Genomic DNA, 8,547 nt, shown 5'->3' on the forward strand with positions numbered 1-8,547 from the left:
TCGTACGCCTCCACCGCACACACGTTCTTTGCTAACATTTAGCCGCTTTCCCGACCCCCGGGGATGAGGGGTGCTGGGGGAGCAGGGAAGCTCATTGCAGCATCCCCTGCTCTCCGGGAAACGCGGGGTGCGCGGAGCCCGGGCGGAGCCACACCACCGGTCCTGTCACTTCTCAAGCCCTTTGCTGCCCGAGTTCCCACGGAACCCTGAGAAGCTGGGAGCATTCGGGCCGGCAGACCCACCGGCTGACAGGGAGGCAGAGAGCCGGGGAGGCCGGGCAGATAACAAGAGCCTCCCCTGGGAAATGGCCAAGGCACCAAGATGGATGTGGATTCGTGTCCTTGCGGTCGGGGGTGCCCAGGCAGCCGCCGCCGCGGAGGAGACCAAGGTGGAGTCCCTGAGAAACCAAGATTGGTAGCTGGCCGAGGGGTCACTAATTGAGATTTGCTCCCCCCCCATTCCAATTACTGTGGTTTTTGGGGTATGCCACCCAAATGCTCCCACCCACGTTGCCTTCCCGAATGAAGCAAGCTTGGGTGATCGGGTTAGCCGGAAGTGCTGTGGGTCCGCGCGGACCGGCTCAGCCTCTCGCCCTAAATGGGAAGGACCCTGTTTAACATTGTATCTGCTCAAACCTGCAGGGCAAACTGTTTCCCACTGATCGGTGCTGTTTTAAATGGACCACGTTATGAATAAAAATGAATGACTGCGATGGGGGAGAGGCAAGGTAACTTATTGAAACTACCAAATGCTAACGAGCTGGTCTTCACGTGAAGCCAGCCTTGTCTCATCTACTCAGGGCTGACAGTGTGATTGTGTGTGATTTCGAGCGTGTGTTGTTATTTAAAAACAACAACAACCCTAGGTGTCACAACTTATCCCCCTCCCCCAAAGATGGTATGCCATCCTTTCATAGGGTCATTTGAGTTTCCATAGTGTTTGTGTTTGAGACAGTCATTAAACAATTGGAATGCTGGCATCCCTGTGAATTAGGCTGGTCCAAAAAAGTCATTTTACTTTAAAAAGCCAATTTACTTTAAAAAATAGTTACAAATAGATATAACCTGAGCATGGATCCTAAGAGTCATACTAATTGGGGGGAAAAAAAAACACCCAGCAATATTTCCCTCAGAAATACTACATTTAGTGTCATATCAAAGGACTCAATTTATAACCTGCTATGAGCTTAGGTGGGGTGAGGAAGAAGGTATCAATACATTTCCAAATAGAATAGTCTAGAATATGAAAGAGAAGAGGCGATAAGAAAACAGAGAAACAACTTGGCAAAAGACATTTAAATGGCCCACAGTATAAAGTTGCTAGTGTCGGGAAGGGAAAATTATCTTCTACTCTCCAAGGTTCTTCTGGCTGGATTAATAATCAAGTTAACAAGAGACAGATAAGCAGGAGAAAAACAAATTAAAATTTAATATTTGTTTACCATGTATGCCTGGGAGAGACCCAGGAACACAGAGTAACCTGTCGAATGGTGGAAGCCATCACTTTTAAATACCTCCTTCAACTACAGACAAAAGATGTTGGGGCTGGAGAGTCAGTTATGAGGGGTGATCAGGCAAAGCCCAGTAAACAGCACTGAGCTATGAGTGTTATGCAGATTTAATTCCTGCCTTCTTCATTGATAGTGAAAGCAGGTCAGGGAGCCGGAGGGGAACACCCTGCAGATGGGCTTTCCCTTAGGAGAGTAAAGGAACTTCTTGGCTTTGAGAGCTTCTCCCAGGTGTGCTGTTTCTTGACGCTAACCAGCCTACAATGATCCTTACCCAGAGGCAGTGCTTCTCAACCTTGGCTGCACATTAGAATCACCTGGGAATCTTTTTAAAATCCTGATTTCTGGGCCTCATCCTCCGGAAATTCTGTTTCTTTGTGACTAATGTTGTGGCCCCACCCCATAACAAAGAATCAGAATTTCCGGAGGATGAGGCCCAGAAATCAGGATTTTAAAAAGATTCCCAGGTGATTCTAATGTGCAGCCAAGGTTGAGAACCACTGCCCCAAGGAGACATATTTTGTGGTAGCAAACTCTCTTTCACGAGCTTTGTGGGGAAATCCCAGGAGAACTGGTGGAGTTGGCTTTTGCTAATCAAAATGAAACTGTCATGCAAGCACACTTGGCTCCATGCTCCTTGAGTGTGGCCAAGGCTGCCCATGAGGGTTACCCCGGGTTTGGTGGCACCAGAGGCTTAGTGCAGTTTGGGAGGGGAAGGCTTTTTTTAGGAACTCAGAATTACAAACACAAAATCAAGTGTAGGGCCTTGGAAGTGATGCCAAGTGTCTGTTGTTCGAGTTTGTTCTCTCGCAAAATCGAAGAATGAGTCCACGGACAAAGACAGTAAGCACAGCAAAGTGTATTGAGGGGTAGACGGACTCCCCGCCACAGGGAGGGGACCCCAAGTGGGTTGCCCAGGAACCTTCTTGATCTCAGGTTCCAAAGTCTCTGTCCCTTAAGCCGTCCTGGGGAAGGTGCAGCTGGGTTCCGGGAGAGCCAGAGCAGGCTAGTGTCCAGAGCTTCCCTTCCATGTCGCAGTCGGGTGTAGTTCAGCATCCAAGCTAATGACAGTCCATTTGTCCACAGGTGGAGCCCCACATGGCCATAAGCCACGTGGACACGGAGAGCACATCCCCTGCCACAGGTGAGCCAGGAGCCCGGTGCACCCGAGAGAGAAGGAAGTGTGCTTCTTTGTCTAGGGGTAGATATATGCGTTGCTGGCTTCTGATTGATTTTTTCAAAGAATTCTGCCTTAGCAACATGCATACATTTTAAAGCTTATTTCTCCAGCACGCATGCTCATGCACTCTTCTTTTCCCGCCCAGTTGGGTTGGCTTAGTAATTCCCGCCTAGCTGGGTTTAGTCTTCCCTGCCCAGCCGGGTTCAGTTCTAGGTCATTTTGTCTGTCTCTGTGTTTTTTCTTGGAACAGGGCATGGTCAGCAGGCTGCATTCTGCCCATGTCTACAGTGCTTCACTCCCCCACCCCCACCCCCAAGGTCCTGTCCCTGACTGCCTAGCCCTCTTCTATCTCCTCAGAAGGGGGTCGTGCAGTATGGGTTCCTGTATGCGTCTCCTGTCAAATCACCCTCGTTTGTAGTGCAGAGCAAGGCGAGTACAGAGCTATTTAGATGTGTGGCCTTGCATCCATTGGTTAAGACTGAGTGTGTTCACATTACATCATATTTCAGTCCAATGCTTTACAATTGGGAGCAAAGACAAGCTTGGTTTGAATGTTAAATAGTCTGAGTTGGGCTGCAGTAGTGCAGCGAATCAGTGAGAGAGAACCTTTGGTGTTGTAACCTAAAATGTCTGGAATGAGAACTCACTGGAAATATTCTCTCCCAAGAGCAACCTGTCCTTCTTTGCCTTCCTCTGAGATCAGTCTTTGAAAGTGATAGTGCCTCTCTTCCCTCCACTCTTAGCTGCTAGAAATGTTCAGCTGTCAAGTGGGAGGTAGATGTTCTCCAGCACACAGAGCCCCCTATGTTGTTACCTACTGGTATTTCTCAGAGACTCCCCACCAGGGTGGGCTCTTTCTCATCAAACAGCTCCCTCCACGCTTCTGAAGCTGCTTATGCCTCATCCCTGCCCGCAAACCAGCCCCAGTGCTGCCCAGTCTGATAACCCACTTGGCATGAAGGTGTCAGTGATTGACAAGGCTCCGCAAAAGAGCTCAGCTCTAGCCGGCCACCTCCCCCCCTCTGATAAGCCAATTAGCATCAAGGTGTCAATGCCTGAGGAGGCTACTAGATGATACATTTGCAAGTTAACTTGGACTTTTAGAGCCTACTCAGAGGAATAACTCAAAAGTTGGAGATTCTGCCCTGACCGGACTGAAGGGTCCCAGGTTCGATTCCGGTCAAGGGCATGTACCTTGGTTGCGGGCACATCCCCGGTGGGGGGTGTGCAGGAGGCAGCTGATCGATGTTTCTTTCTCATTGATGTGTCTAACTCTCTATCCCTCTCCCTTCCTCTCTGTAAAAAAATCAATAAAATATATTTTAAAAAATTTGGAGATTCTGGACCTATGGAGGACCAGATGGAGACATTTGGGGTATTGGCAGAGGGGACAATAGAGGGACCTTTTGAAACAGGTCTGAAAAGAGACCATCTGAGCATCTTCAAACCTGTTGATGGGCAAGGTCATCCCTGGCTCTGTTTGTCTTTCTAAATATCTGTTGTTACTTCAAATACAGTTGTTAACCCCTGTTACACACACATTCTTCGTTCTAGGGTTCCCTCTTCCCTGGCTCCCACTCAAAGTGTGTGCCTAAGCACTTTCATCTGTCCCCTCCCCCACAGCAATCTCCAGCAACTGGAATGCTTCAGATGAATAACAGTGTTAAAAGACACATTTGTCCACATTTGAGAAGCTTTCCACCTCTGGATGAATGCCACTTTTGCACTCAGTTCTTTGATACTGGATCAGACAGATCAAACTTTCATAACGAGCGATGTTGTTCAATGTAGGGACTCCAATTCTAAAATGACTACCTACCCTCACCCCTACCTCCTTCATCAGGAAGATAGGGCTTGAAGGACCAACGGGTAAGAAATATTTAAAGGTGGTAGGTTGGAATTAGGAGAGTGAACAATTGAATTACAATGGTGAAACAGTAAGAGGAGAATTGTTTAATCAGGGAGAAGTAAAACAGGATTGAAGAACAGAAGAGGGTGAACAAAAAGCTTGAAAACCAAAAGAGTGGAGTACAACCTGGAAGATCATAAACCAAAGGCTCCAGGGGACCCAGGAGACAGTGTAATCTTCAAAGAGGGGGCTACAATCTCAGGATAAGAAGAAATAGGGAGAGAGGGAGAGACCTGTGGAACTCTTTGCCTCAAAACTTGAAACTTATGTCCTCTTGCAACTGATGTCCTGTCTCTGTGCTGTGTTCAGGGGCCGCTCGGCAGCCTGCTGGTGGCTCTGAAAACCCCAGTCTATGCAGACGGTGCCACTCCTGGTGTTTCCGGGCCCAGCCCTCTGAAGAGCTGGGCCAGGAAAGGAGTCTCTGTTTCCTAGCAGCAGCCCCCATGGGCAGGGCCCTGGGCACAGTGCACCTTCTCCAGGTGTGGATGGAGGCGTGTTTTGGAGGAAGCTGGGAGGTGGGAGCGGTGTGCCTGGCCTGCCATCCACTCTAGGCTTGCTGTCTTTCCCTCACGCCTGCATTAGTTTGCCAGGGCTGCCGCAGTCAAGGACCACAGGCGGGGAGCTTAAACAGCAGACACTTATTTTCTCCTGGTCCTGCCAGCTACAAGTCCCAGGTTAAGGTGTTTTCTCCTGGGGCCGCTCTCCTTGGCTGTCTACTCCTTGTGTCTTCCCTCCTTGGGCTTCCAGACTCTGTGTGTGTCTGTGTCCAAGTTCCTCTTCTTGTAAGGACACCGGTCATGCAGGATGAGGGCCCACCATGTGACCTCATTTTAACCAAATTTCCTCTTTCAGGACCTTATCTCCAAATATGGTTACATTCTGGGGTCCTGAGGGTTAGGACTTCAAGATATGAATTCAGGGGGATATGGTTCATCCATGACAGCACCCAAATGTTGAAAGGAGCCGGCTTGGGTTTGAAGGGCGCATTCCTCTCTGTGCCTGTGAGCTGGGTCCTTCTTGGCTTCTCAGGACAAGGACCTGCCCCCACACGGCCACAAGGCTGACCCTGGGTGGCACATTCCCAGGGACGCTGGGGCTCTAAGAAAATGGCTGTAGGCACCTGGTAGAACTCCCCCCCACCCCTTACAAAGAATGAGCAATGCTAGGCTAATTATAAATCTGTCTTCTTTATTTATGGCGGTGAGTTCCTTCAGGGGTTGGTTTCCAAGGCTGGCTGCTCATCAGAGTCACCTGGGGAGTTTAAAAACAAAAACCTGAGGAAACAAAAATAGATTCTTTGCTCCCATCCTAGAGCTACAGCACCAGCATTCAGCTGGGGAACTGGCGTTGTTCACAAGAATCGCCCTAAAGCAAGTGGAGTAAAATGCTGGTGGCAGGCTCTCGGTCAGGGGACTCATGGTAACAGTTCTTCCAACGTTTCTGTATGTTGGACATTTTTTTTTGTAATAAAATGAGAAAGAAGGATATCTGGTCATTCTGATGTGCAACTAGATTTGAAGACCTAAGGACAGGAAGTCAATTTACAGATATGTTCTCCTCCGTCATGGTTCTTGTCACATTGCATTATTTCTCTTCATTCATCAAGTAAAAGACTTGTGATCTTTCCCACATGCGTAGTCCTCTGGTAGGTGCTGGGAATCAGGGAATGAAACAGCCATCTTCCTTAACAACACCACGAGTGCCATTTCCTACCCTCCAGGTCGGAAAGATTGAAGTCTGACCATGGCAAGTGTAAGACTGTGAGACAATGGGAACTTGGGGGCACTGCTGGTTGGAGTGTAGGCTGGGTCCCTTGCTTTTGGAAAATAAGTTGGCATTATTAGAAAGGTTGAACCCCACCCCTAGACATCCCTCTATGTGAGGCCCCATGGTGCGTTCAAGAATGTTCACCACAAGCATAAAACGGAGCACGACCAAAATGTCCATCAAAGCAGGAAAGGTCAACCAAGATGCAGAATTTACACGACAAAAATTCTGCCAAGAGGTGGAAACAAACGAGCCATCGCTACCTTATAGCAAAGTGGATGAGTCTTACAAACATTATCTTGGGTGAAAGACCCCCATCAGAAGGAAGTCTCATAAGAATGCCTGTGTAAGTTCCATTTCTATAAAGGTCAAAACCAGGTCGTACTTATCAAGAAAAGCAAGAGCATGAATAACCCATTCAGGGAAGCAGCTACCTCTAGGGGTGCAGGAGGCAAAAGGACTGGGGAGCTTTAGAGATAATTCATTTTACTATAGTTTTTAAAAATGCCCATTGAGGTGTTAACATAAAAATAAAAGGCCAAAGTGAGAGGCAACAAGCCTTTATTTGAGATCCAAAAGTATAGCTGTTTGTGAAGCACTGAGGCAGAAACCCACATAGGTCCCGATTAGGAGGCACAAGGCCAGGGGGATTCATGAGAGAGGGAAAGGGCACAAGTACATCAAGAGAAGGAAGAAGGCAGTGCTAAAGGTGCAGATAAGCTAACATAGTGATGCTCACTTAATTTTCAGCCCAGTCGTCATAGCAAACAGTTGTCTGGCATACAATGCCACCTCAGGCCCAGTCCAAAGGCCGTTTTGCCCAGTTTTAACATTTCAAAGGTTTGAGGAGTAAGAAGTGCAAGGCATTCCTCTGAAGTGGCCACCTCGACTCCATTTTAAAGTGGCTTTGTTTATATTATTGTTCACACGGGCAATAAATGCACTTCATGTATTATCTATCTACACTAATAAAGGAGAAAGATGCAAATGGACCGTACCTTCATGGTGCCCACCAGCCAATCAGGAGTGAGTATGCAAATTAACCCAACAAAGGTGGCGGGTTAATTTGCATACGCAGGCACTGAGCGCTGGGGGTGTGGCGGGACACTCTGGGCAGCGTGGGAAGGTGGAAAGACAGCTCCGGGCCGGAGCAAAGGCGGAAAGGCGGCTTCGGTCAGAGTGAAGGCGATGCTGGCAGCCAGGGGAAGGAAGGCCCATTCTTGCACGAATCTTCATGCATCGGGCCTCTAGTTTCATAATAAAAACATTTTTTAAGCCATCATTCTGGTCCTAGACAAACTCCTGGCCCATGGCTGTGGAGAACAACAAAGAGCTGCAGGTTTGTGACAGTGCAGGAGCCAGGGAGCACAGGAGTGTGTGTCTGAGCCTGACTCCTGAGGGGGCAGGGGTGGGGGTGCTGGGGAAAGGAAGGAGGGCTGCCACCAGGTCAGAGGGAGAGAAGGGGCATTCCTGGGGGAGGAGGAGGGAGAGAGCCAGCAGCACCCAAGAGGAAGTCCTGTTCTTAGAATCCGGGCTTCTACTTTTGGACCCCAGCCTGTCCCAGCTCTGAGCTACTGCTTTCATAGTTTCTCTGTATCAACACAATGACCCAGGACAGACTAGAAACCCACATGATCTGTTCCAGGGGAATGAGGCTAGACACACAGACTTAAAGTCAGGAAATGTGCAAATGCAATTTTACTTTACTGGGCCAAACCTGGGTTTAACAAATCTCCATCCTTGTCATCTTATAATGATACTAGGGGCCCAGTGCACGAATTTGTGCACCTTGAAAGGAACTGTGGACTGTGAGGCTGCGCAATATTACTTTACTGGGCCAAACCTGGGTTTAACAAATCTCCATCCTTGTCATCTTATAATGATACTAGGGGCCCAGTGCACGAATTTGTGCACCTTGAAAGGAACTGTGGACTGTGAGGCTGCAGTGGGCACAGGGGAAGGTCTCAGCTCATCCTCTGCGCTCCCGCCTGGCCCCTCCCGCCGTGGCCCCAAGTCCCCTGTCTGCTGGCCGCCCCGCTTCTGCTGCCGCTCCCACATGCTGATGGTGCGCTGAGCAATTAGGGCCGGCACCGGGCACTGGCAGCGTGCGAGCGCCCAGTGGAACAATGGCGCACAGGAGCAAAGAATTTTCAGTAACCACCAGAGGCTTGCCCCAATGACAGT

The 8,547-nt window shown here is 49.0% G+C and overlaps 1 long non-coding RNA gene across 1 annotated transcript in view; it reads left to right on the plus strand.

Moving 5' to 3' along the window:
• Positions 1–614: 614 nt before the first annotated feature.
• The window catches only part of LOC106727385, a 9,395-nt gene continuing 1,462 nt past the window's right edge, over positions 615–8,547 (plus strand). The window contains exons 1-2 of the long non-coding RNA XR_001363566.1: positions 615–727; positions 2,594–2,651. This is a non-coding gene — a long non-coding RNA (uncharacterized LOC106727385). The remainder of the gene's footprint in view (positions 728–2,593; positions 2,652–8,547) is intronic.

The sequence above is a fragment of the Myotis brandtii genome, unplaced genomic scaffold (assembly GCF_000412655.1).
Source record: "Myotis brandtii unplaced genomic scaffold, ASM41265v1 scaffold419, whole genome shotgun sequence".
Taxonomy (NCBI): domain Eukaryota; kingdom Metazoa; phylum Chordata; class Mammalia; order Chiroptera; family Vespertilionidae; genus Myotis; species Myotis brandtii.